Source organism: Temnothorax nylanderi, unplaced genomic scaffold (assembly GCF_030848795.1).
Source record: "Temnothorax nylanderi isolate EJ_2023f unplaced genomic scaffold, tnyl_v1.0 TNYL_tig0022_pilon, whole genome shotgun sequence".
In the NCBI taxonomy this organism is placed as follows: domain Eukaryota; kingdom Metazoa; phylum Arthropoda; class Insecta; order Hymenoptera; family Formicidae; genus Temnothorax; species Temnothorax nylanderi.
The window spans coordinates 1,176,477-1,201,836 of NW_027249084.1; the positions used below are offsets into that span (position 1 = coordinate 1,176,477).

The 25,360-nt window shown below is 36.5% G+C and overlaps 3 long non-coding RNA genes across 9 annotated transcripts; 1 reads left to right on the forward strand and 2 right to left on the reverse strand.

Moving 5' to 3' along the window:
• Positions 1-16,156: 16,156 nt before the first annotated feature.
• On the reverse strand, positions 16,157-18,034 carry LOC139769434 (uncharacterized). The gene is made up of 2 exons (XR_011717559.1): positions 17,325-18,034; positions 16,157-16,697 (listed from the first exon to the last, which is right to left on the reverse strand). It is a non-coding gene; the product is annotated as an uncharacterized lncRNA (long non-coding RNA).
• Positions 18,035-18,310: 276 nt separating this feature from the next.
• LOC139769435 (uncharacterized) lies at positions 18,311-22,093 on the forward strand. 5 transcript variants are annotated; one of them, XR_011717564.1, is made up of 5 exons: positions 18,311-18,420; positions 18,742-18,927; positions 19,020-19,253; positions 19,350-19,501; positions 19,587-22,093. It is a non-coding gene; the product is annotated as an uncharacterized lncRNA (long non-coding RNA). The 5 variants fall into 5 exon arrangements; XR_011717562.1 differs by having other exon boundaries at positions 18,312-18,454; XR_011717560.1 differs by having other exon boundaries at positions 18,317-18,617.
• A 1,280-nt stretch (positions 22,094-23,373) lies between these two features.
• LOC139769437 (uncharacterized) lies at positions 23,374-25,124 on the reverse strand. 3 transcript variants are annotated; one of them, XR_011717566.1, is made up of 4 exons: positions 24,996-25,124; positions 24,616-24,779; positions 24,373-24,523; positions 23,374-24,287 (listed from the first exon to the last, which is right to left on the reverse strand). It is a non-coding gene; the product is annotated as an uncharacterized lncRNA (long non-coding RNA). The 3 variants fall into 3 exon arrangements; XR_011717567.1 differs by lacking the exon at positions 24,996-25,124 and having other exon boundaries at positions 23,374-23,721; positions 24,073-24,287; positions 24,616-24,900; XR_011717565.1 differs by lacking the exon at positions 24,996-25,124 and having other exon boundaries at positions 24,616-24,897.
• Between the last annotated feature and the right edge of the window lie 236 nt (positions 25,125-25,360).

A 25,360-nucleotide genomic window follows, 5' to 3' on the forward strand; every position in this document is an offset into this window, starting at 1 on the left:
ATCGTTCGATAGCGTGTACATAATTGTCGCGTGACTCCGAGACTGAAAGTGAGCGACGCTCGATAAATCGTTACAACGCTTTAATTCCTTATGGCGATATTAATCTGGTGGCTATAGTAACTTAATCAACTTCGGACTTTCGGTTATACTTCAGCTTTTTGAAAATTATCCGCCCCATTAATATTAATGTCAATATATCGAGTAACATTTGAAAATGTGCATTGTATGCGGTCCTCACAAATTTTTCACGAATTGTTGGCACGAATGACCAGCCGGCTGCACTTGACTCTTCTAGATGCAAGATAAATAGGTGCGGCTGGTTCCTATTAATAGCGGTCCGTTTACGTGACTCTACTATGAGCGGCCGAAGTGCATTCGCGTACTGTGTGTGTGCGTGTGTCAAGAATTCTTCACTCCGCAAATTATCCATAACTGCTGTGTCAGTCGCGAACGTAGATGCAACGAAAACTCGTCAAACTTCGTAGGAAGATGTGATTTTATTTAGCGTGTTACTAAACAAGAGGCGCAACGAAGTAAAATCCGATCCGTTGAGCCCGAGTGTTTTTTAAACTTCTGTTATATCGGACGCGACACAGATAAACTTGCCCTATCAAATGTCTGTGAAGTTTTTGAAGTAAGCGGGTGTATCCACACACGGAAGGATGGGAGGGAAGAGAATCGAATAAAATCCGGTGTAAGGGGGCATCGACCTTTCGGCACGTGTCCCACACCACATGTTACATTCGATGAACCAAACAGCCTCAGCTTTTCTAGATTTATCAACGATTTCACTGCTGGAACACTTTAAAGTGTGCCCACTGCCACGCGCTGGGGCATTACCCGTGTTCTCGAAATCAACGAGAAATTTATCTGAAAGTAATAGTCTTCATTTAATCAAAAGGCTGTCCGCCAACTGTGTCGTGCGGTTTATTATTACTGCCATAAATCTTTCTTCGCGTCTGACCTGCCTGTCCTGCATTTTGTTTGCCCTTGCTCCATCGATGTGCACAAAGGCGGGAACGATGACGAGCCTGAAGTATTGATCAAACGGTATTCTAGCGTCGCGTCTCTATGCCGCGTCACGACACAATGCGAACGGAATTGCAGGTGAACCGCGTGGATTGTAAATTATGAAAATCTTCTTTATACTCGTGTTTGCAAGTCTGGCTTTTGATTTAAAAATAATATTGGAATATATCACGAAACAACACATCGATCTCTATATTTTATTTGTTAATGTACGTGCTATAATTTCCAGTTTATCGTTAATCTGTTAATTGTAATTTATCGTTAATCTGTAATTTCCAGTTTATTATTTATTCCTTGTTTACTCAGAATTTGCATTTTCTTGTCCCTTTTCCTTTCTTTTCTTTCTCAGTCTCCCTTTTTTCCTCTGCTTTCTTCATAATTTTATATCTGATATAATTGTTATATCGTGTAATGAATCAGTCTATATATGTTTGTAGCATTATTAATGTAAAGGTCTCCAACTTTTTTGTCAAGAGGGTCACATTAAAATTCTTGTAATGACGAGGGGGGGAGGCGGGGTTTTATGTTTGAAAATTATATAAAAGCAAAATATCTTTATTAAAAAATTTTTTTATATTATAAAAGACACAGCGACGACCGAATCGCAGAACCAAAGACGCAACACTATACAATATATACCATCAGAATTTTTTGGTGGACCGAATAAAACTTCACGAGGACCAGATCTGGCCTACGGGCCGTATATTGGGGACCCCTAATATAGTGAGATGATATAGCGCAGAACACAGTAATGCAATTGTGAACAGTGGCATAATAGTTCGTTTTTGTCGATAGAGCACTGCGCTAAAATTGTTCTAGATCTTTGGTCATTGGACGGCAGAGGGGAGGAGTTAGTAGTCAGCGGTATTAGTTCAATACTGAGCTCTGACCTATTTGGCAGCGGTCCCGAAACGCGGCAGCGGAGCTTTCTCTGAATATAGGCTGGTTTCCATACATTTTTGCATTCCTAGTGGAACAATAATGATCCCAAAATTGAAGTAGAAGGCTCTGATCTTGAATATCCACAAGTAAAGGAGGAGCGGGCTAATTAAGAGCCAAGCACGGTAAACATGGCAGCATGGTGCGCAAATTATTCTGTCTTATTAAGCGTTATTTATTTTGAATTACACGAATTATTCTGTCTTTTATTAAGTGTTATTTATTTCGAGTAATTCAAAATAAATAACACTTAATAGGACAGAATAATTTGCGCACTGTTTACCACGCTTGGCTCTTAATTAACCCGCTCCTCCTTTATTTGGGAACAATAATATGATTTCCATCGGTCGCCATAGATCGAAACATCAATTCAATGATACGATTCTTATTATATCTTATTATTAGAAGAAACGTACTGCAATTTCAAGTATTTACCAATATATTCTAAAACAGCGATCGGAGTTATATGTTACAGCTGTAATTAAATGCCTAATGAGATGTCTAAGACTCTATATTTATTTATTTATACGCTGTCTGAAATTCTGCATTTTATGAGAAGATGAGCAAAAATACTGAATAAAATTCAATCAATTCTAATTAAAATAATAGTGTTTGATAGACATTTATAATAGTATAGTATAGGCGATTTTGCACCGTTTATGGAGAATTAGCAGAAATATTTCTTTGGATAGTTGTTTTTTTTAATTTTTAAAAATTCGTGTTTTAGCGCAACGCGTTTAAGTCTGCAAGGTTTCGTTAACCCATTAACTTCGTTAGTGACAAAATTTTTGCTCTAACTCGCGCTATCTTCCGCTGAAACTAGATCACACGTATCTTTTGGTAAATGTGTCAACCTGCCTAGACGCGGGATCAATACTTACGCCCTGGTTTTGCCTCCCCCATCGTCCTCCCCTCGCTCAATCCACAGATCTGCGCCCCCTCGCTCCATTGTGTTATTCTCCTTCTCTTATAAAGTGGCTTGTTTTAGAGCGGTTGCTCTTATCTTTTTGTTTGGTGCTTATCGTTAAACAGCGTTTGCTAGTGTCGAGTGTTCGCAAGCGATTCGCGTCGAATATTCGTGATAGAAGAAATCTAGCAGAAAGAAAAGGAGATGCGGTGGAATATCGGTGCTCAGTATATTCAACAAGAACATTACGACAGAAATGTGTAATAAAAATATGTATATTTAAATTCAACAAGAACATTACGACAGGAATGTGTGATATAAAGAAGATATTTATATTTAAATACTTGTTACCATATTTTGTATTCACATAAAAACACACATATATGGAGGGGTAAAAGTCATAGTGTTGTAAGTCAAATTTTTTAAAATTTTTTCTCGCATGCATAGATGCAATCTATACAATATATAAATTGCATCTATGCACACGAAAAAATATTTTTAAAAATTTGACTTACACCACTGTGATTTTTACCCCTCCATATGTATATATACATATATATATATATATATATATACGTATGGAGATACAAAAATATTTGCATATCTTTCTTGGAACAATTTGACGCTAAACAGGAAATATATCACAAAATGTCTTGATCAAAATATTACTTTCGCTTGTATATCGAATAAGACTTTGTAGCAACATTTTCTTCCTCCTTTATTATCTTAAAAGATGGGTATGTAAAAAAATAATATTTCTTTTATCCACCGTAAACGCAAATGTGTAAATATTTTATCATTTAATGTCTTTTTGGAGAATAAATGTTCTCTTTCGTGGTGATTCTTATCATGAAACTCTATGCCTGATGTCTTGAACACAATTCGTCGATGTTCGCCAGAAAAACACCGATGCAAGCAAGAATTAATTGCAAGCACGTCGCGCAATTCACGCACACTGCTAGCATTTTCCTAATTTGTCTCGCGTGTACTGAAATAGGCCGCTGCCTTCTAACTATCTAACTTGTATGCAGACGGCCATTGCAGCAGAACGCTATTAAATGTCTCGAGAGAAATAGCGTAAATTCGGTCGAGAAGACGCTCGACCGCACGTATATTGCGTGCTCGCGTGTATAATTTCATAACCAACGTTATTTCGCAAAGTAAGACAAGCATGAGTTTTCACTTTTCAGCGTTGCTGATTTTAAAAACGGTATTTATAAACGTTTCTTGATAAAAAAGAACTTCTCATTCATATACATGAGTGTATATTTGTATAAATAAGAAATTTTTATTTACTAAGAAACAACTATGAATAGAGAGAGAGAGAGAGAGAGAGAGAGAGAGAGAGAGAGAGAGAGAGAGAGAGAGAGAGAGAGAGAGAGAGAGAGAGAGAGAGAGAGAGAGAGAGAGAGAGAGAGAGAGAGAGAGAGAGAGAGAGAGAGAGAGAGAGAGAGAGAGAGAGAGAGAGAGAGAGAAGAAAACTGACCCTGAGTCGTCGAGTCGACACAAGAGAGTCCTAATTGCGATTAATTAAATTTTTTTTCTATTCATATTTATATCGATAGACATCGATCTTGGTAAAAGATTCTAAAGAATACAAAAATACTAGCATATTGATGAATGCAAGGAGAAAGCGGCCTAAATCGTAGACTAGATATTTGTAGTTACACCAAGTCGAACGTAACATGGATTATAGTTAGAAATAAATGTAATCGAGAGAAGTAAATCTTCTCTCTCTCAATAGCGAGGTCGGATCGATGAGGAACGCTTGACCCAATGACCTGGAACCGTGCAGCACGCTATACAGCTTACAAAATGCGACCCGGATCGATGTAGGTGCGCTAGAAATTTGACTGGAATTGAATTTCTTTTACATGCGCTGAAATATCGCGTTAACTTTTCCTCCGGTTAGCTCTGCTCGCCACCGAAAGTGGCAATTACAATTGTCGTTTAGATCATTCTTACGCCGTAGAGAGCACTTCTCTCGCGAATATATTTTATAGACTGTTATTTGGTAGTCCGGTTCTTCTTTACACATTGCCTGTGTCTGCTCCGTATCGCTACCATACATACGCGGCATTGCGTATTTACACGTCGGTTTTTTAAGTGACAACCGCACTCACACATCTCGTTCGTCCACTTTTACCGGCGAGCAAGAGGAAGAACCCCGAAACAGGTCGATGACCTGATGCATGACTTTCGATCTTACTTCATTCGATCAACCTGTCAATCTTAACCGTTAAATCACGTTTCCATCATGTGGGATGTGGAATTAATACACTCATTACAAGTCCTTTGATGACTCTTATTTTGTGATAAAAATGCACATATTGAAATGAATTAAACACAATTTTGTAGAAGCGTTATTTTTATTAGTGTATAGTGTGTAAAAAGAATATACATTTATGAACTGCTTGTCTTTGTTCTTTAATCCGTTTCACTTTAATCCGTTTATTACAAAATAACAGTTATTTAGTTTCAGCAACTTTTCGATTGTTGCTCTATAGTCTATACATAAAATATAATGTTATGAAAATAGCACTTAATATTCAAGTGAATGCATGGCATATTTCCATAAATTAATTTGCCGAGTATTCGCGTATAACGTGCATGTGAGGTTTTCAGTTTGGAATGGCATAACTTTTGCTGACTAATTGGAAATTTTGTCATGCACAGTCGTGTGCGTATTTCGTGTGCAGGCCGATTTTCAACACAAGAGACTGAATAATAATAAATCGATATTATAGCATAAGTTATCGATCGTGTTTGGTTCTTAAGTACGAAATGTGTAGTAGCAAATCGGCCGTTATGTCCTCGATGGTTGATCCTTCGATTACGTAAGAGGCTCTTGTTGAACACTTACAGGAGCGTAAGAGCGGAGGTCGCGAAGCGGTTGCCACATTTGAAAGTGACGGCGGCCTTTTCTACAAAGCCGTCTTTCAGTTCGACAAATCTGTTTGCCTTGCTAATTCGATTTATACATTACGTCTATAAAAAACGATGCGATTATACTTCATAAAAATATAATTTTTTGATAAGTCATTAGGCAACAACGATTACCATAGTATTTTTATCATTCAAAAATTTCTCAATTTATCACATTAGTAACACTATTTTTTATCTCAAAATTGTATTTTTTCTCTTGCAATGGAAATATATTTCTGATGAATATTATATATTCACATTACCCTTTTATAAATTATATTCATATAATTTTTATAATTTTGGATTTTGTGATAATTTTATAACAGTATATATTAAACTATATGTAAAATCGTAACACATACGGATTAAGACGGGGCATCTTTTATTTAAAAGTTTAAATTTTAAAGTATACTCTTAGGATAAAGACCTTATGAGAAAAGAACAGGAAAAGAGAAAGGAAACAGTATTTAAATTTCAATGAATTACATTATTACGATATATGTATAATTGGTCAGGTCAATTTAATTAAATTTGTTTGTGCGAATGAAATATAAACAATACTGATAATTACAGAGACTCGGAAGAAAAAGATAGTGTATCAAAATGACGAATTTATAAAAATATAATATTTTTAATTAAGCAAATATTATAAGATTGTTATAATCCAAAACGCTTAAGGATTTAACTCTTATCTCTCTCTTTCTTTCTCTTTCTTAGATTACAAAATATCATAATTCCAGGGAGAAAAGATTTAAAATTACACAATGCTAGCTGTGCAATACGCGGTAGGTATACCCGGTTTCTCGTATAACATCGGCGATCTTTCGAAGGCGCGCACTATTCGTTCGAAAGTTCGGTGAGGGGGATAGATTCGAGCTAGGCAAAAAGGGACTGGAAGAGAGAACCCAGGTCGACGACCTCCGCACGTGGAGCCGTTCAGAAGTAGGCCACACCGTGACATCACGCAAATGGCAAAATGGCCGCCGCCGCCACCGCGGCCGCCGTCAAGAAAACCGGCACATTTCATAGGAACGCTCTCTACGCGACGCGCGACGCGCGCTGCGCTGCGCGTCCGGCTCTTCGGGATAGGCCTCTGTGTCGCTGTGGCTTGGCTTGGCGCGCGCGTTGCGTCGCGCGGTCGCGCATGCGTCGCGCGCGTCACGTCTAGCCGTTCGCGTCTCTCGCGAGTGCGCGGAGTCGATCACTCGCGGGGCGTCCGCGGGAACCTGGTGCGCGCATGTGGCGCGCCGCATTGCCGCGCACAATCCGATATCTAAACGCTCGTGGGTCTCGTACAATATGGCGGCGCATGACGATTTGCCGATTGACACTTCTCTATGCCTCGGCATTTTATGCGAGAGACAATTTCTTTCATGGCTATTTCGCGCAGAGCGCTAATGATAGAACGAGGCGAGCGAACGGAGTTGGAGTGCGACCTCGACCTAATTCCACTTAACTTAATCGACAGTTAACTTTTCACGCGATATCCGTACTATTTTCTCAACGCGAATGGAATTGCTGATTTTTTATTCCTTGACATATGGAAAGGAAAATTAGTTTAGAATTATATAGCTCGCAATTTTGTTGTATAAAATTTGGTTCAAAATATCGATCAAACTAAATCGCCGATTAAGATAATCGGTGTTTGATCAAAGTGACCCTAATATATATATATATATATATATATATATGTCTATTTCTACCAATGTAGATTAACTTTAATCTTGGTTTAATTTGCTTTTTATCTTTTTTTATAGTTCCAAAAATTAGAAAAAGATATATAAACATCAACAAGTTAAACCGAGATTAAAGTTAATCTGCATTGATAGAAATGGACATTACTCGTTCCAAACCGTTTATGATTCATCAGTTTGATCGAAGTGACCCTAATGTCCATTTCTACGAATGTAGATTAACTTCAATCTTGGTTTAATATACTTTTTATTTTTTCCTATAGTTCTAAGAATTAGAAAAAGATATAACGTAAGTCAAACCGAGATTAGTTAATCTGCATTGATAGAAATGGATATCGTTCCAAACCGTGTATCATTCACCCAGAAAAGCGGCAAATCTAGGTACAAGTTGCCAATCAAGTTGATAGCAAGACAGTTGAATAAATAAAGTTTTTTTTGGGTCTATTTATTCCCGTGTAAAATAATGTATAAAGTTGCGTATACCTTACGAGCTAAAATTGTTTGTTTCGTTTAATCGCGAAGTGCAGACGAGAACAAAAATGCATTTTACATTTATTTGATGATGTGCATACATCGTTATTCTTCGTAATTCCCTTTCGCGAAACGTGTAAGGACGATTTCACGCGAATACTCGTATTGAATATTAGCGCTGAGCCGCGACTATACACGTGGCGTGCAAAAATTATTACATCCATTTATTCAACCGGTACGCCATCGATTTGCCGTTAATTAAAAATAAGACATCTATCATCCCGGAGTCATAAGTGATTAAAAACCTGTAGCGTATGATTTAAATTTGCCTTGCGGCGGGCACGTGTCACGCGATAAAAAATAATTTGCGGGAGAATTTCCAAGATTAAATTGCCGAGAGGAGAAGTCAATTTCAAGCCTCACCTAAGACAATCTTTTTCGCGTGTGTCGTTTTCAGACCGCCATGTAGAGACGGCGGCGTGTGCCGCATAGAAAATCGCGGGTATATGCTCTTTATTCGGCGCGCGTGCCTCGTCGCGGTATGTATGCGCCTGTGAGTCCCAAGGGAATGCAGTCCGTCGAAAAATTCGATGGACGTTATATCTCTCCGTGAGTGCCTCGATGCATCACCAAAATACGTGCACGCGCGGCGTCTGCATCCTAATTACTGTGCACACGCCTGATTCGTTCTTAAATATTTATGCGACTCTGTGACTGTAGCTTGCGGAAAGTATTTTTAATTGTCGCACACCTGATGACTACCGCGATTAAACTAATTATCCTGAAAATGCGAGTCATACACATGCGCGCGCGTGCGCACGACACACACACACACACACATTTTTGCGAATAAAATTGTTTATTTTAATCATTAAAATACACGATGGTCTCGTTTTTGCGTGTTAAATGTTGTTTAATAGACCGGATTGTTCTGGTTAACGAAAAGAGCGGTAGGCGAGCCATAACAGGTAGCGGAAGTATATATGTTGCTGTCGAAACCGACTGTAATTACGCGTAACGATCCTGCTTACGTAATGCATATTTAAGTCGATGTCGGTGGCGATGTTGCGAGAATTCAAAGGAAATGGCGCTGTTTTCTGTTGTTGCATGATTTTTCTGCACGAACGGCATTGAGATTGCATAATGCCTTTTGCATTCCTTTTACGCAAATTAGGAATGCAGTAGCTTACGACTTACGTTATACAATCATTATAGTAGTTTATTTATATGAAATTAGATGAGAAATAACTTTCGTTTTATTTATACTAGCATCACAGACGCGCGCTTCGCGCGCGCTATTTAGCTTTAACATTATGCTATTACTATTACACTATTAATTTCTTGATACACACAACTGTCAAAATATACGATGACAGCTGCAAATGAAGTAAGCGCAGCGAGAAAACCAATCAGCATCGCGGAAAAGCGGCAACAATAAATTCGACTATCGACTTAACATGCCTTTTTTTAGAAAGGAGGATATCAAAATGCTATTTTTGATCAGAATTTAATTTTCAGTGTATATTATTGTGAAATAGATTCTAGTATAGATTAACTATAGTAGATTAACTACTATATGTTTTTTAGAGATTATTTTGTTATTTACTGACATTTGTGTAAATTGTGGAAGCACTGATGGCTTTTATTCAAACAGTTTCTAAAAAATCTATTCTAACAGAATTTTGAATATTGCAATAATAACGTAAAAAAATTATTTATTTTTTGAAAATAGTCGATAAAGAAAGTTGATATCAATAACTACTTTGCAGTGTCTTCGCTTGATGGTAGCACAAGTCAGGCTTTTTCGTTGGTGAGGTTTGAATCTTTGCTAAATAGCGCCGATACATCGTAGATATGTTGAAATTATTGAAATAAATATAGCAGAAAAATTATGCATTATACATATACATATAATATTGTATATTATGTGTACATATTTACAAAGTGTAATATGTATATACATGAAATCTGTTTCGTGATTGGCTATTGCATGGCTTTTAACCAATCAACTTGCAACGTTTCTGTAAGAGCAGAATTTTCGCATATGTTTCTCTTGCAATTAAATGAGTTCAAGAATCAGGACATAGAGTGCATCCCGATGGAGCGGATTACGCGGAAGCGAAACAAGCGGATCACCAATCACGGGATCGTTTCGACGGAATCTGTGAAAGGGTTTTATCAGAACGATCCTGTGATTGGTGATCCGCTGATTCTACTTCCGCGTAATCCGTTCCATCGGGATGCACCCTTAGGCGAGTGCAACTCAATTGACCACGTCGTCAATTGGCTGATTTAAAATAAAAATATCTGATTGGCTGGTCCAGTGGAAAAACTCCAGGCACCCGGGGCTGTAGTCAAACTTAGGGCTGGTTGTTTCAACCTGTTGGTAAGCTAACTAATAGTTAAATCATATGTCTATCTTTGTCTAATTTAAAGGAAAAACAAAGACATATATATGATTTAACTATTAGTTAGTTTATCAACAGTTGGAACAACCGGCCCATAGCAGAGAGAAGCCTGAGAGAGGCCATCACGGCCTTTTTCGTGGGACTGTCGAAAGCCCTTGTACACTACCGCCAGTACATCCATTTTCGAAATTGGTACTACGTAGCCACGTTCATTTTCCGACACTGCCGATAAAACATCATTTTGGTGCGCGTCCGTGCTACACCTGCAAATGTACATATATGTATACATATGTATATAATGTATACGCACCAAAATGATGTTTTATCGGCAGTGTCGGAAAGAGAAAAAGTGAGAGAGGGAGAGAGGGCTATTAGATATTTAACATATATAATATAAATATATAAAATAAGTTAATATTTATCGATACATGTAAGATATAAATATTAAACTGATCCTCAACCAATTACAATCGAGAATATTTGTATCTTACATGTATCGATAAATATTAACTTATTTTATATATTTATATTATATATTATATTTATATTATATTATATATTATATTATTTATATTATATGTTAAATATCTAATAGCCCTCTCTTCCTCTCTCACTTTTTCTCTTCTTTCACTTTCACACTTCCCAGACAGCACAATGTCCAAAATCGGGACATAAGACGTCTTTTAGATGTCTTTTAGCCATCTTTTCGTAAAACATCTAAAAGATATCTAAAAGATCTCTTTTAGACGTCTTATGTTTTTCGCTTTTGGACATGTGTGCTGTCTGGGTTATTTCAAATAAAAGATATATGTATCTCCTCTATCAATTTAAAAATCCGAATACGAGACAATATATAGGCGGTCCTTTATGGAAAATTTTGAAAGCAAAACGAATAATATTTGGGGAACAAGTAACAGAGAACGTTTTATAATTTTTAAGTATCTTAAGACGACGACGGTTTATCGTCTTTTATGGTATGCGCGATCATCGCGCTGCAAGAACGACAAAGTGCGAAACGTCAAACGCGCGATTGTTCTCTCCAATCACTTAATTCTTAATTAATTATTAATTCCCGCACTTAACGAGAGGTTCAAGCTATTCATTGAAGCATCTTCCCGGCGCACGATTCACTCATTCGAAGAAATCGAAACGGAGACCGGAGCAGGAGACGTGAATTCCGAGGTTATCGTTTCACTGCGACACGCAGAACAACGATTCCATTAAGATTCGGCTGTATCGCGCTTCGAATCATTTATTTCTCACATATGTACATATAATTAACTCACCATTCAATCACGGCGCACTGGCACTGCAGGAGACCCGCCAAATCACAGCCGGCAGGGTGATATGTACGGCGTCCAGCACGACATTCGACGTTCATTTCGTCTAGCGACGGCATCTCACTCGTTTCAGTCGACACGAAGAAGGAACGGAATATTCGGCGTACGCTCAGCTTGCAACACCCCGTAACCGAATTTCTTTTCGTTCACGAGAAAGGAATTACACGACCGACAACGTCTCGCGATCCGACGTTGAACGCGTCACGTATTTACTTGCGCGGCCGTTGCGTTGCGCCGCTTGCGCGCGCCGTGCCGCCGCACATTCGGCACTGTCGGCAGTCGGGCGAGAGGTCAGACGCGATTGGCTCGTGAGTCGAGCCCCCGGATCTGGCCAATCACGTTCCGCCGCTCCGCGCTGCCGGCCCGGCGGTTCGATGCGGCGGCGTACTAATAGGCACCGCGCAGTCCGTACCACTCTATTACTAGCGGCGCGACCGTTGAACTTGAAAATTGCGTACCTCGAAGATCGGCGCGTTTTCGACGTTGTTTCTGACGATGAGCGGACTTGCCACTTGTTTCCGTCAACGCTCGGAGTAGTGTTACCTGCGTAAGTCACTCAATTATCATTCTCCGGAGGAATTTCGTACAGGTAGGAAATGTTTGTGCTTCGCGCGCGCTTGTCACCGTGCTTCGTGCTGTTTTCGGAACGCGCTCGTTTCGGTGATTGGCATTCCTGCTTCCTCGTTTCGCGGGCCGCGGGAATAATTGACCGCTGTTACACGGCGCCGTTAATCGGGTTTAATAACATCGGTAGTTCTTAGACTAGCCAATCACACTCATTCTTCAGAAGAAGGGAATAGCTGTGATTTGCCAGCCTAAGAACTACCGATGTTATTAAACCCGACGTGTAACAGCGGTCATTTGCTACGCGAGTACGCGCCGTGTGTGTTCGACAATTTGCGAGTGTATAAGGTGTTTGTCGGAATGAATAACGTGTCGCGCGAATCGCTCACTCGAGACGTCGAGGCGAAGGTATGTACGGCAATTGTGAACGATTTGCAGTTTCGCTGTGATATTCGCGGGTGATAGTCGCTCGTCCCGCCATGCCTGGACTCGCGAATCGCGAATGTGGCATTTATTTATCTCGTGTCGTGCTTTGAACGCTGTGCCGGAATTGTCGTGTCGTGTGATTTATCTCCGATTCTCTTCGTAGGTAAAAAGAGGGCTGAGTGATAGTGTCGTATCGAGTGATTCGAGTAACGGAACGCCGTGATACATCGCGCCCGTTCGTGAATCTCCGTAATATCTCGCGTCGCGTAAGTTAGCGGCCGGCAGTCACGATTCTTCGTCGTGCATATTAATAATAAGTTTTACTTTTGTGAGATTTACGAGTTTGATACCGTTAATACCGTATGTACTGTGCGTGCGATATTTAATTTCGATAGCGTATCTTCGATTAACCAAGTGCGTGTCTTTATTAATAGCGTGTCCGCTCGACTTGCGTAGTATCGCGCCAAGTTGCCGACACCTTGGAACATTTCGTGTCGCATTAACGTAACGCGCGGTGATGAACGCGGAACGAATCGGGGCAATCGGCGTCGCGAATCCTTCAAATTTGCACGAAAATAGTTACCTAGCTGCTTTTATATTACAAAGTAAAGTACTTCCTTCCCATGGGTACGACCTTGGCGAGGTGGGAAGGCCCAGTACCCAGTACGAGGATTTTACCCAAGCAAAACACTTGTTCTGCTTGGATAAAAATCCAAAGACGGGGAAGCTAACGTACCCTCGCGTCCGCCGATTTAATTAATAAATAAACGAACCGCAGCCGGTTCGTCGCGTTTGGTTCGGGAGTGCCGTTCAAGTAATCGGACTAATTAAAGGACTTTTCTAAACGGGAGTGCCGTACAGTATCGCGCGAGAAAGACTTTTACTGATAATTAGTCCGCGCGCGATTGTAGTTTATTATTCGCGAGTGTATCTCGCGAGTGTCCTGTGCGGTGAGAGGAGGAGAAGAAGAAGGAGGCCTGACGTCCTGAGAGGAGGAGGAGGCCTAGGAGAGGCATTGGGCCCTGGCGGAGCAACCTGGGGTGAGTAAATTATTTCTTATCATAATAATTATTTTTCATTTATTTAAATTGTTTTATCTCGATAAGTTAAAAATAATTAGAGAAAGAGAAATGATCTAAAATTTTACTTTTGTAAAGATCTTTTTCGGTAAATAGATAATTATATTGCTACATATTTTATTGAAAGATAAATTAGAAGCGCGTAAGAATTATCTTTTGAAATATTGGTCATTTTGAACGCTTCTTTAATTTGAATTTTATGTTTGTATGTTACAGAATCATCGTAGCTACGCGATTAACTCCGCCTGTTGCGCATAGGACTGGTGAGTCAGAATTTTTTTTATTGGGGTAACGAATCTACGATTAGTCAAATATAGAGCCATTGTATCTCGGAACATGTCGAATTACGACAATAAATTATACTATAAAAATATTACATCTCGTATTATAGATTTGTTGCCTTAAAATGGATGGGCTAAAACGGATTACGGAAAATATTTAATCTTGGTGTCACTTGTTTATTGGTTTATTGTGCAATTATGTGTTTGAGGAAATACACACTTTGCACGCACGGAGCTCGCAAAGAGCTCATTATCGTTCATCGAACTATATGTTGACGATCTGCCGCGTTCTATATATATAACTTTTGAATAAAATTTTAAAGTACATAAGAAATTAAATTTTCCAAATTACACAGATCAATTCTACTTTATATAATTAGAGTAACAAATATTTTTTAGAAATACAAAGTAGAAACAAAAAGTAAGATAATACTCTGACAATTAAAGTAATGATTTTTGAAATATAAAATTTTTATTTAGATTTCTTTAAAGAATTATTTTTGTAATAGTATTTTTCTTGAACAAGAAAAAAACAAAAGAGATAAATATAAGTAAGATATTGTGTTAGATGTTAAAAACAATATTTTGTAGATAGGGACAAATTATAAATTAATTAGGATGTGTTTTATTTATTATTTATACCCATCTATCCCTTTCCATATATTTATCCAAGATTAAATATTATATAAATCGATGCAAAGAAGCAATATATAGATATATTTAGAATTTTAGTATCCATAAAGACAACCATCATATAGTATACATAAATATATATGAATAAAAAAGATAAGAAATATTTTGGTCTTATTATGCAATTTATTTTATAGAAAACGTGATAATTGTTATTTATTACTAAAATTTATTCTAACCAAGCATCGATTTAACCCTAATTTTTTGTAGCCTATCCATCTATTTTTGATTGAAAAATTGGCTTTATGCTAGATAAAGTTAAGTAATATGACGTGAGATTCTAAATATTCTGTCGAGAAACACTGAAAATTTTTAAATTATTTTAGAACTGATGATATAATACAATTATTCAGTTTTGCAATAATATGACTACGTTATATCAAAAATAATTTTGATAGAAAGTGAAAAATATAACGAGATACATTTATATTTTATATCGATAATCGTAAAATAAAAATTTGTTTATATTATTTAATTATTTAATTATAACGATGCGGTTATTGATTAATTATAATATTCAATTATAATATCAATCTTGCGGAAATCTTTTTTTCGGATCTCACGTCATTTATTCTGTACCTATATCTTATTTGATACATTTTCGCGATGCGTACCGCATGAACAACATGCATAATGACGCATCTTTGTGTTTTCGCGATTAGTTTTTCGAGAAATTTATCATTATTAATTTTTTAATTTCGTCTACATTATAAATTCTAATTTTTCGCGGGATGTAATTGAGATATTCATATAACGCAATATTCATAGAACGCAAAGTAAAATTTTTTTTTGTACTTGATTACAATTCCAAATTAAAAGAACGGATCACAAAGAAACGGACAATCAATATTCTCAAGTAAATAACGGAATTAGTAATATAGAAATATTTTTGATCAATCTTGTGCAGTCATTTTATAAATTAATATTTTTTTGTAAATTAACTTCTCGTTGTGCGTTTTTTGATGCGATTGATGCTCGCGTGTAATTCGAATTGAACGTATATAATATTACTTGTCGGCAATGATAATGATCCAATACTGGAAGGAATTCTCTCCTTCTTTCTGATCTGGTCGAAATGCGACTAGATTGTATATGGCCAGGAGCGACAAAGGTAAGTCCGATCTGGCCCGACGAAAGAAAACTGGATATGATAAGATAAGTGGTCAACATTGACCACAATGGTGAACTACGTAAGGTACAAAATGTTTGTACGTACAAAAGATTTGACATATTTGTTTATTTGCCCAAAGTAGGGCTATTTTCTCTATATTTTTTCTGTATATTATTTTCTCGCATATATGCGAGATTGGAAAGACCCCAATTAATTTACAATCGTATCCAGAGAAAAAGAATATTCTTGATTTAAAAATATTTAGTTTTAACGTGGAAATCTTGAAATGAGATTATATTACGCTAAACTTGCTTTTATTTTCGATATTTTACACTTTTCTGACATACGTTGCAGGAGAAATTTTTGGCGCCTTAATTGTTGTCGCAAATGTCGATTTTCCATATTCAGATCTTTGATTATTTTTGCATCTTTATTATTTGTTTGCGTGCAATTATCTTGGTGTTGATCATTTGTGGGTGGGATAGATGGCTCGAAAGGCACCCATTCCATTATATTTTCCTCTTCCGCAGTTACATCAAAATTTAAATTAGCACGTTTATATGTACGCAATGCAGACTGTTCAGGCAATTGTACTTTCGTCACGTTTTCATTATTGAGTGAAAATGCTGCTGTATAATTTGTCTGTACTTCTTGTCCAATTTCGACATTTTCACTGTTTGCGGAAGAGCCTGTGTCATTGTATGGAATTGGTATAGCATTCCGATTCAATCGTTCTTTTGTGGCGTTTGTAAAACACGTAGCAGTAAAATGATCCTCGCACAATGATGCCGATCGAAGGGTAGCGGGAGAAAATTTCTCCAACTTAGTATTTCCTGCAACAGAAATATAAGAAACTACATATTAAAATTACGATTACACGTTTACTTAAAAATGTAACATTGCAATGCAATGTTAAACTGAGTATTCGGTAAATCGCGCCCAATATTAACATTTATAATAAAAAATAGAGTCGAAAAGTCTTTAATCACTTTCTCGAACCTTGTTTAATGAGACAGTAATTATTATACGTAACTGAAAAAATGAACATCGCCTTTTTCTTTATAGTGATTTAAAAGAAAAGTTGTTTGTTAACATTAAAAGTTAAATTGATTGAAAAGGGCTAAAACCAATGATCGAAAACATCGTGACAATTATAATTGACCAAAACCAACAGTCGAAACGTTGTGACGATTACAATAAATAAAGATAGCCAGGTCAAGTAAAAATTTGTTATTGTTCATTAGTGGAAGCTTAGTATAATACAACATGTTATAAATTAGACAAAATCCGTGTTTAATAAGGTTGGATCATTCCCTTTTTAACGTAATATACTATGTTTTATCGCAAAAAACCCAAGGTCTTAATATCGACATATTTATAATTACGCGATACATACACAGATCTTCCTTTGTCAGCATAACAATATATCAAAAAATAATATTTATTCTCCAACAACCTACCTGTATTATGTATCCATATTTCGCATCTCGCATCCTTTTTCATTGGAAATCTAAATAGGCGCTTAGAAAGTCTCGTATTCATACAGTCTTTGTACATACACCTATCATAAATATGAGTTACACGGCACTCACTCGACATTGTATTATTGTTAATATAAAATTATAAAATAAATATAAATATACTTAAAATATATTTAAAAACACTAATCTAAGAATAAATGTAAAAACACTTTTAAACAAAAAAAGAAAAGAAAAGAATGTCAAAACCGACACGATAAAACACACGCTTAGTGCTCACGACCACGCAATGATGTTTACAGTTAATCGCGTCGAATGAGACAGCGGCACGCTGTCAACGTGTTACGAAGCACACTAATCTCGTTAAGAGATAAGATTATATCTCCCCGTACGAAGTTGCACAGAACCGTGCACGAATAGCGAAATATCAAACAATATTCACAACTATAACCACAAAGCTCGTCGCGCTTACTGTCTGTTCTCGCAGTCAATGAACCATTCGCCAGTGTTACCAGGTGGTCTGTGCGACCTCCCCCTAGGCTTATTTCGTTTCCCCCTAGAAATCTCCTAAATAGTCCTTATTATTTGACAAACGTGCCAACTTCCAATGAAAAGAAATCATCAGATCGCGTTGCAATTTCCTTTGAATTTTTTTAAATTGATATATATTATATACAAAACTGTATAAATATAACACAACCAACATATATATACTTAATGATATTATACAGTCTTTATATAAAACTAGATAAAACCTATTACAAAATTTCCTTCATTTACTAATATATGCATGCATCGAGAATGAACACGTGTCTAAAGCCTTGTGTACACGATACTAGAAATTGGTCCGAGTTTCGGTTTAAGCCAATCAACTTGCAGCTCTTACAGAAAAGCAGCAGTTTCATTGGCTTAAACCGAAACTCGGACCGATTTCTAGTATCGTGTACACAAGGCTTTAAATCTAAATTTGATAGAACCCGAATTATATTGCAGTTATAAGTTCTCAGATTCTGGTTTCCGGCCTAATTTTTCGGGAAAAAACATCTAAAATTGCAACGTCATTTTCATTTATATTAGTGTAAATAGTTTCAGTGTTGAAACGCTTCAACATGGTAGCTTAAAATCACAGCAGTTAATATTCAGAGTGATGCGGATATGCATAATTGCCTCTACCATTGCAATCGACATTTTGTTCCACAACTTGTCCTTTATTATACTCATTATAGAGAAGGCGCGTTCGACTGAAGCATTCGAAAATCGAAGACTTAATAGAGGGTCCGTTCCGTTTCACGCATATGCGCGCATTTGCTATAGATAAATGCGCGCATATGCGTGAAACGGAACGGACCCAGAGCAAGCACAAGCTTGGAAATATTTTCAAATTGTTTTGTTCCGACAGCGTCTTTGATATTATACACTTCAGCCCAAAAGCTTTCAGTGCTTGTACAATTCTTAACTTGTGCAGCTGTGTGAAGGTTCCACTCGTATCGTACAGTATGGTGCACTTCAGTCTTTGTTTTGTAAGGTTATGTTACGGTCGTTCTGCGAGGTGTTTTCTTTAAAGTCGTCAATTTTAAAGCCATATGTAAGTACTTATTTTTCTTTTGTTGTTATTTACTAAGTACTGCCCTCCAGCAAACCCAGTAAAGTTATTCTTACTTCGTAATTATCATGCAGGTATTTATTACATGAAGTATCAAGGACTGGGAGAGAATAATAGACATTAGAATAATATTCAAGTAAAGAAATCGCATTTTATATCTCAAAACATATAAATTTCTACAGCCACGATAAAAAAACGGCTTAAGGGACAAGATAAACGTTGGTGCACTTCAGTATTTGTTTTGTAAGGTTATGTTACGGTCGTTCTGCGAGGTGTTCTCTTTAAATTCGTCAATTTTAAAGCCATATGTAAGTACTTATTTTTCTTTGTTTGTTATTTACTAAGTACTGCCCTCCAGCAAACACAGTAAAGTTATTAATTCTTACTTCGTAATTATCATGCAGGTATTTATTACATCGAAGTATCAAGGACTGGGAGAGAATAATAGACATTAGAATAATATTCAAGTAAAGAAATCGCATTTTATATCTCAAAACATATAAATTTCTGCAGCCACGATAAAAAAACGGCTTAAGGGACAAGATAAACGTATTTTGTAAGTATATTAATCGCTAGTTATTATGTTTATGCTGCATTAATCCCATCTTAATCCCAAATCTAATAAAGTTTTTCTTATTTAGAGGCAACATGGTAGATAAAGAAGAATATTATTTGCGGCTAAATGAAAAATATGTCCAGAAAACAGTTAAAAAACCATGGGACTTACAAAAAATTAATGAAGTTATTGATATATTAAAAAGTTACCAAGAGAAAAAATGTCAAAACACCCCGAAGATGTCAAGCCACGAAAAATATTATGGCGGAAAATATGATCTCCTGGAAATATCCGGTATATCAAAGGTTATTTTAAAACAAAAGTTCCTGGGTGATGATATTATTTATGTTACGCCAATTGAGGAGTTTTTTGATAAAATTGATGAACAACACAAAGCAACAGGACACGGGGGAAGAGATAAAGTACTTCATAATTTAAAAAAAAAATGTAATATTCCAAAACTGGCTGTTGAAATATACGGAGAGTTGTGCACGACTTGCAATTTAAAAAAAACGCAGAAACATGCTGGTTTGGTGGTAAGACCTATAAAATCTGAAGATTTTAATGTCAGAGGACAAGTTGATTTAATTGATTTCCAATCATGCGCCGATGGGAAATACAAATGGCTTCTAAATTACCAAGACCATTCTACCAAATTTTTGTATTTGCGACCATTACAGACAAAAAGAGCTGGAGAGGTGGCTTGTGAATTACTTAAAATCTTCCTTGAACAAGGCGCTCCAATTATTTTGCAAAGTGATAATGGACGAGAATTTACTGCCGAGGTAATTAAAGAGTTGGTTTTGTTATGGCCAGAGTGCAAAATTGTACATGGACGACCCAGGCATCCTCAAAGCCAAGGTTCTGTTGAGAGATCAAATCAAGATGTCGAACTGATGCTAAGAATTTGGATGGAAGAGCATAAAACTTCTCATTGGTCGCTTGGATGTTACTTTGTGCAATGGCAGAAAAATACATCGCTTCATCGTATCATTGGAAGATCACCCTATAAAAGTCTGTACGGAGCAGATCCCAAAATAGGCTTAAGATCAACAAATTTGCCATCAGACTTTATTGATAAAATATTAACTGAAGAGGACTTAGAAGTCATTGACGCAAACATTACCAATAATAATACAGAAAGTTCACCGAACAATGGCGACGATGCAGTAGTAGAAGAAGCTGTCGATTTAAGGGTCGGCAGGAGCGACGGCCGAACTCAGGTGCACTTTATGCACTAAGTGCACTTTAAACTGCACTTTAACTCCGTATTTTATTTATTATAAATTTTTAAGAGCAAAAATGCAAAATCGGGCTCTTTAGCTCACTGCATTATTATATACAGAGTATATAAAAAAAATTCACGAATCTATTACTACGTTTACGCGAGCGTTACTTCTGTAGTAACTTACGATAATTCACTCGTTTACGCGGAGTAAATTATCGTAAGTTACTACAAAATCCCGTTTACGCGAAGGAATTATCGTAAGTTACTACAGAAGTAACGCTCGCGTAAACGTAGTATATGTAACTTAAGCCAGCGGCACACGGAGCATGTTTTCCTGCTGGATTGCTTGCGATCTAGTAAATTACTAAAAATCCTGAGTGCTGAGTGGTGCAATTATAATAATTTACTAGATTGCAAGCAATCCAGCAGGAAAACATGCACCGTGTGCCACTGGCTTTATTTTATGAGAAATCTGGATATTACGAATCCGTAATTCCGACTGGCTGACATGTCGAATTACGGATTCGTAATATCCAGATTTCTCATAAAATAAGTTACATAGATTCGTGAATTTTTTTTTACATACTCTGTATATAATAATGCAGTGAGCTAAAGAGCCTGATTTTGCATTTTTGTTCTTAAAAATTTATAATAAATAAAATACGGACTCGCAGCTAACCCAACCCGACAGAGGTCTCCACCGTGACTCTTACCGACCCTTAAGAACAGAGGGCACTAGTCAAAAAGTACAGATAAGTGATGTTGGCATCGGAATTGCCACCGAGAAAGTCGTAGATTATCAAATACAAACGTATGTGGAAGAAAATATAGACAAAATACCTATAATAATCGACGTTTCTGCATATGCTTTAAACCAGGACACTGATAAGGGCCAAAGTATGAACTCTAATGTCTTATATTGCTGTGTTTGTGGCAACGAAACTACAGGTGCACACACTTGTTCAAATTGCGGCGAAATAGTGCATGTTACTTGCGGTATTTCTCACGAAAATGACGAGGAATTTGGCAGCCAAGTTACTTGCAATCATTGTGTCCATGAAGAAAATATTAGAATAAACCGAAAAAAATCTTACGAAGGGCAGCTCAAAGGTGCTGAAGAAATGACCAAAACAAGCAGAACAATTTTCAACGAAATAGAAACTGGCAAATACATAAAAGTAGCTGTCTCGAAATTTGACAGAGGACCCTTGGACAAAAAGAATTTAGAAGGAATTATAATTGAGAAGAAAAATAACGTGTACAGAATAGGTACAAAAAGTGGCATATTGAAAAACTGGTTTATCAGAGGCGACTTAACGTCTGTATCTTTAATTAGTTTTAATAAAAGCGACATTCCTCAAGAACAGTTTATTTCTTTAAGACAAGCCTGCGCCTCCCAATCTATGTTTTCAGGGCAAGAGTTTTCAAAATGTCGACAATGTCAACCATCAAAGAAACAGTGCAGTACAAAACGATGTGCCTGTTTTAAGTCTAAACATTTGTGCAATAGTAAATGTCATTCGAGTAATCCTTGCCAAAATAAATAATGTTTTATTTTTTCTGATAAGTAATTTACTTTGTTTAAGTAAACGAGCATTGCACGTCATTGACAATGACAACTAAGAAAAGACGTACATTACATTTGACTCACTGTTCTTTTTGTCTTTTTTTGTTACTTGTTTACCTGCTATGCATAGATTGTTTTTTAAAGGTATACATAATTTTATGTTTATTTTAATCTAAATATGATTAATGAATATTTATTTTGTTTTAAATTTTTTAATTTCAAGTTGTGATACGTTTATTTTTATTTATGTTTTCGGTGTGTTGCTTACCACTGTTACCTACATTATGTTGGTTTAGGGCCTGAGCAGAATAGCTGACTTATAATTTTAAGACAGTGTTTTATGCTTTAAATCTTTGTTTTTAGCAACGCACAATACTGTCTTGTGTCTCAAGTCTTAAACGAATGTACACTTTGTCAACATTGTAAGACTTGAGACACAAGACAGTATTGTGCGTTGCTAAAAACAAAGATTTAAAGCATAAAACACTGTCTTGAAATTATAAGTCAGCTATTCTGCTCAGACACTTAGTATGTTTAATAATATACTACTTTTTGATAATTTATTTGTATATTTTTTATTTCTGCAAACAATAAGTACACCATTACACAGTCTTGTTTTTAAATATATAATACATATTATATAAAAAAATAAAAACCTTATAATACAATTAATAACAAATACAAATTTAAAAAGCAAGCGACAGTTTATGATGTTTTATTGCAAAAATTTTCTCTTTGTTTTTTTAAATTAAGGTTTTTTGGTGGCGATCGTGGCGCAGAGACAAGTGCGCTGGTCTAGTGAGCCTGAGACCGAGTTCAAATCCGACCGAAGACCGGTCGGTTTTTATACGACCGTTACCTCTCGGCGGTAATGGCAACCCACCGAGAGTATCTTGCCACGCTTGATCACGCTCGAATGAGCATTACCTTGTCGACTAACTTCTGTATAACACGAATCAAGTGGTCGTGCTCTTTGCCTGCTGTGGTCAGTTTGAAAATTAAATCCGATGATATCAACACGTTTGTGAATCGCATCTGTACAATGGATGCGACTCTGGAAGTGGAAACAAATTAAGGTTTTTAAAGGATGAAGATATATACTTTATTTACTTCGAGGGGCCTTAAAGGGCGTTTTTGAAGGGACGTACCCAACCCTATTCACTATTCTCCATCCTATTCTATTCCTCCACTCCTATTTCCTCCTTTGGACCAACGGTTTAACGTCTCTTCCGAAAGACGGAGCCCAGTTTTCCATCTAGGGATACTGTATTCATTTGGGATCTATCCGCCAGATGGGGGGGCAGCGTTTTGCTGAGAAAAATTCTCATCGGCCTAGCGGGATTCGAACCCGGTTCTCCGGATTACGAATCTGGCGCTCTACCCACTAGACCAGCCGTCTCCCCAAAATTAAGGTGTTTTGTTTCACTAATTAATTGATTAGAAAGAATAATGTTTTTAAAAAATACATAATTTTGACACTTCTTAAAATACCTATCTATGTCAAGAACAACAATAAACATTTTACTAGCGATTAGATTGATTAGACGCGTATATTATTTTGTCTCCATAAGCTTACATTTACTACGTTTACGCGAGCGTTAGTTATGTAGTAACTTACGATAATTCCTTCGCGTAAACGGGATTTTGTAGTAACTTACGATAATTTACTCCGCGTAAACGGGTGAATTATCATAAGTTACTACAGAAGTAACGCTCGCGTAAACGTAGTAATTGATAATAATATCTATAGCGTATGTTTCTTAAAATTTTACTTGCAATTTTTGAATATTTTCAGGAGATCATATTTTCCGCCATAATATTTTTCGTGGCTTGACATCTTCCGAGTGTTCTGACATTTTTTCTCTTGGTAACTTTTTAATATATCAATGACTTTATTAATTTTTTGTAAGTCCCATGGTTCTTTAACTGTTTTCTGGACATATTTTTCATTTAGCCGCAAATAATATTCTTCTTTATCTACCATGTTGCCTCTAAATAAGAAAAACTTTATTAGATTTGAGATTAAGATGGGATTAATGCAGCATAAACATAATAACTAGCGATTAATATACTTACAAAATACGTTTATCTTGTCCCTTAAGCCGTTTTTTTATCGTGGCTGCAGAAATTTATATGTTTTGAGATATAAAATGCGATTTCTTTACTTGAATATTATTCTAATGTCTATTATTCTCTCCCAGTCCTTGATACTTCATGTAATAAATACCTGCATGATAATTACGAAGTAAGAATAACTTTACTGGGTTTGCTGGAGGGCAGTACTTAGTAAATAACAACAAAAGAAAAATAAGTACTTACATATGGCTTTAAAATTGACGACTTTAAAGAAAACACCTCGCAGAACGACCGTAACATAACCTTACAAAACAAAGACTGAAATGCACCAATGCATGCTTCACGGAATACCATTTGCCTAACAGCGGTTCAGTCAAATAGCATCTGCCTAGGAAAATAGCATTTGCCTAGGAAAATAGCAAGAATAAATGGTGAAAGCTATTTGGCCAGGCAGATAGCATTTGCCTAGTCAGAACCTATTTTCCTTAAATAACCATTTGCTTACGCCACATACATCAAACGAATAAAACGAACAAAATGACATCGACATATATTAAAAACGTAGACTAAACTCAATTCTCGAGCTTTATGGAAAATGTATATATATTTCGGCGAAGACCTACCTTTAAAATTAGGATAAAGTTTCCAATTTTTAATATACTTTTGTACATATATGTTTTTTTTGGGACATCTTTCATATACCGGATACAATGTATTATTTAAATAACTCCAAAATTTCTTCCGTTTCATCAAAGCAAATCCACAACAAACGACGATAACGAGATGATTACGGCCGGTATTCATAATCAGATCTTATTTCAAGATCGTCCTAAGTAATATCTTAAGATGCTAATACGGCTCTGTGATTGGTTAATGACATCTTAAGATTGTACTTAAAGCCGTGATCAGACTACGGATTGGGATTGAGATTGGATTGAAATTTGACCAATTAGAGCAAAGTTCACTAAACTTGAAGTTAGTTTTCTTT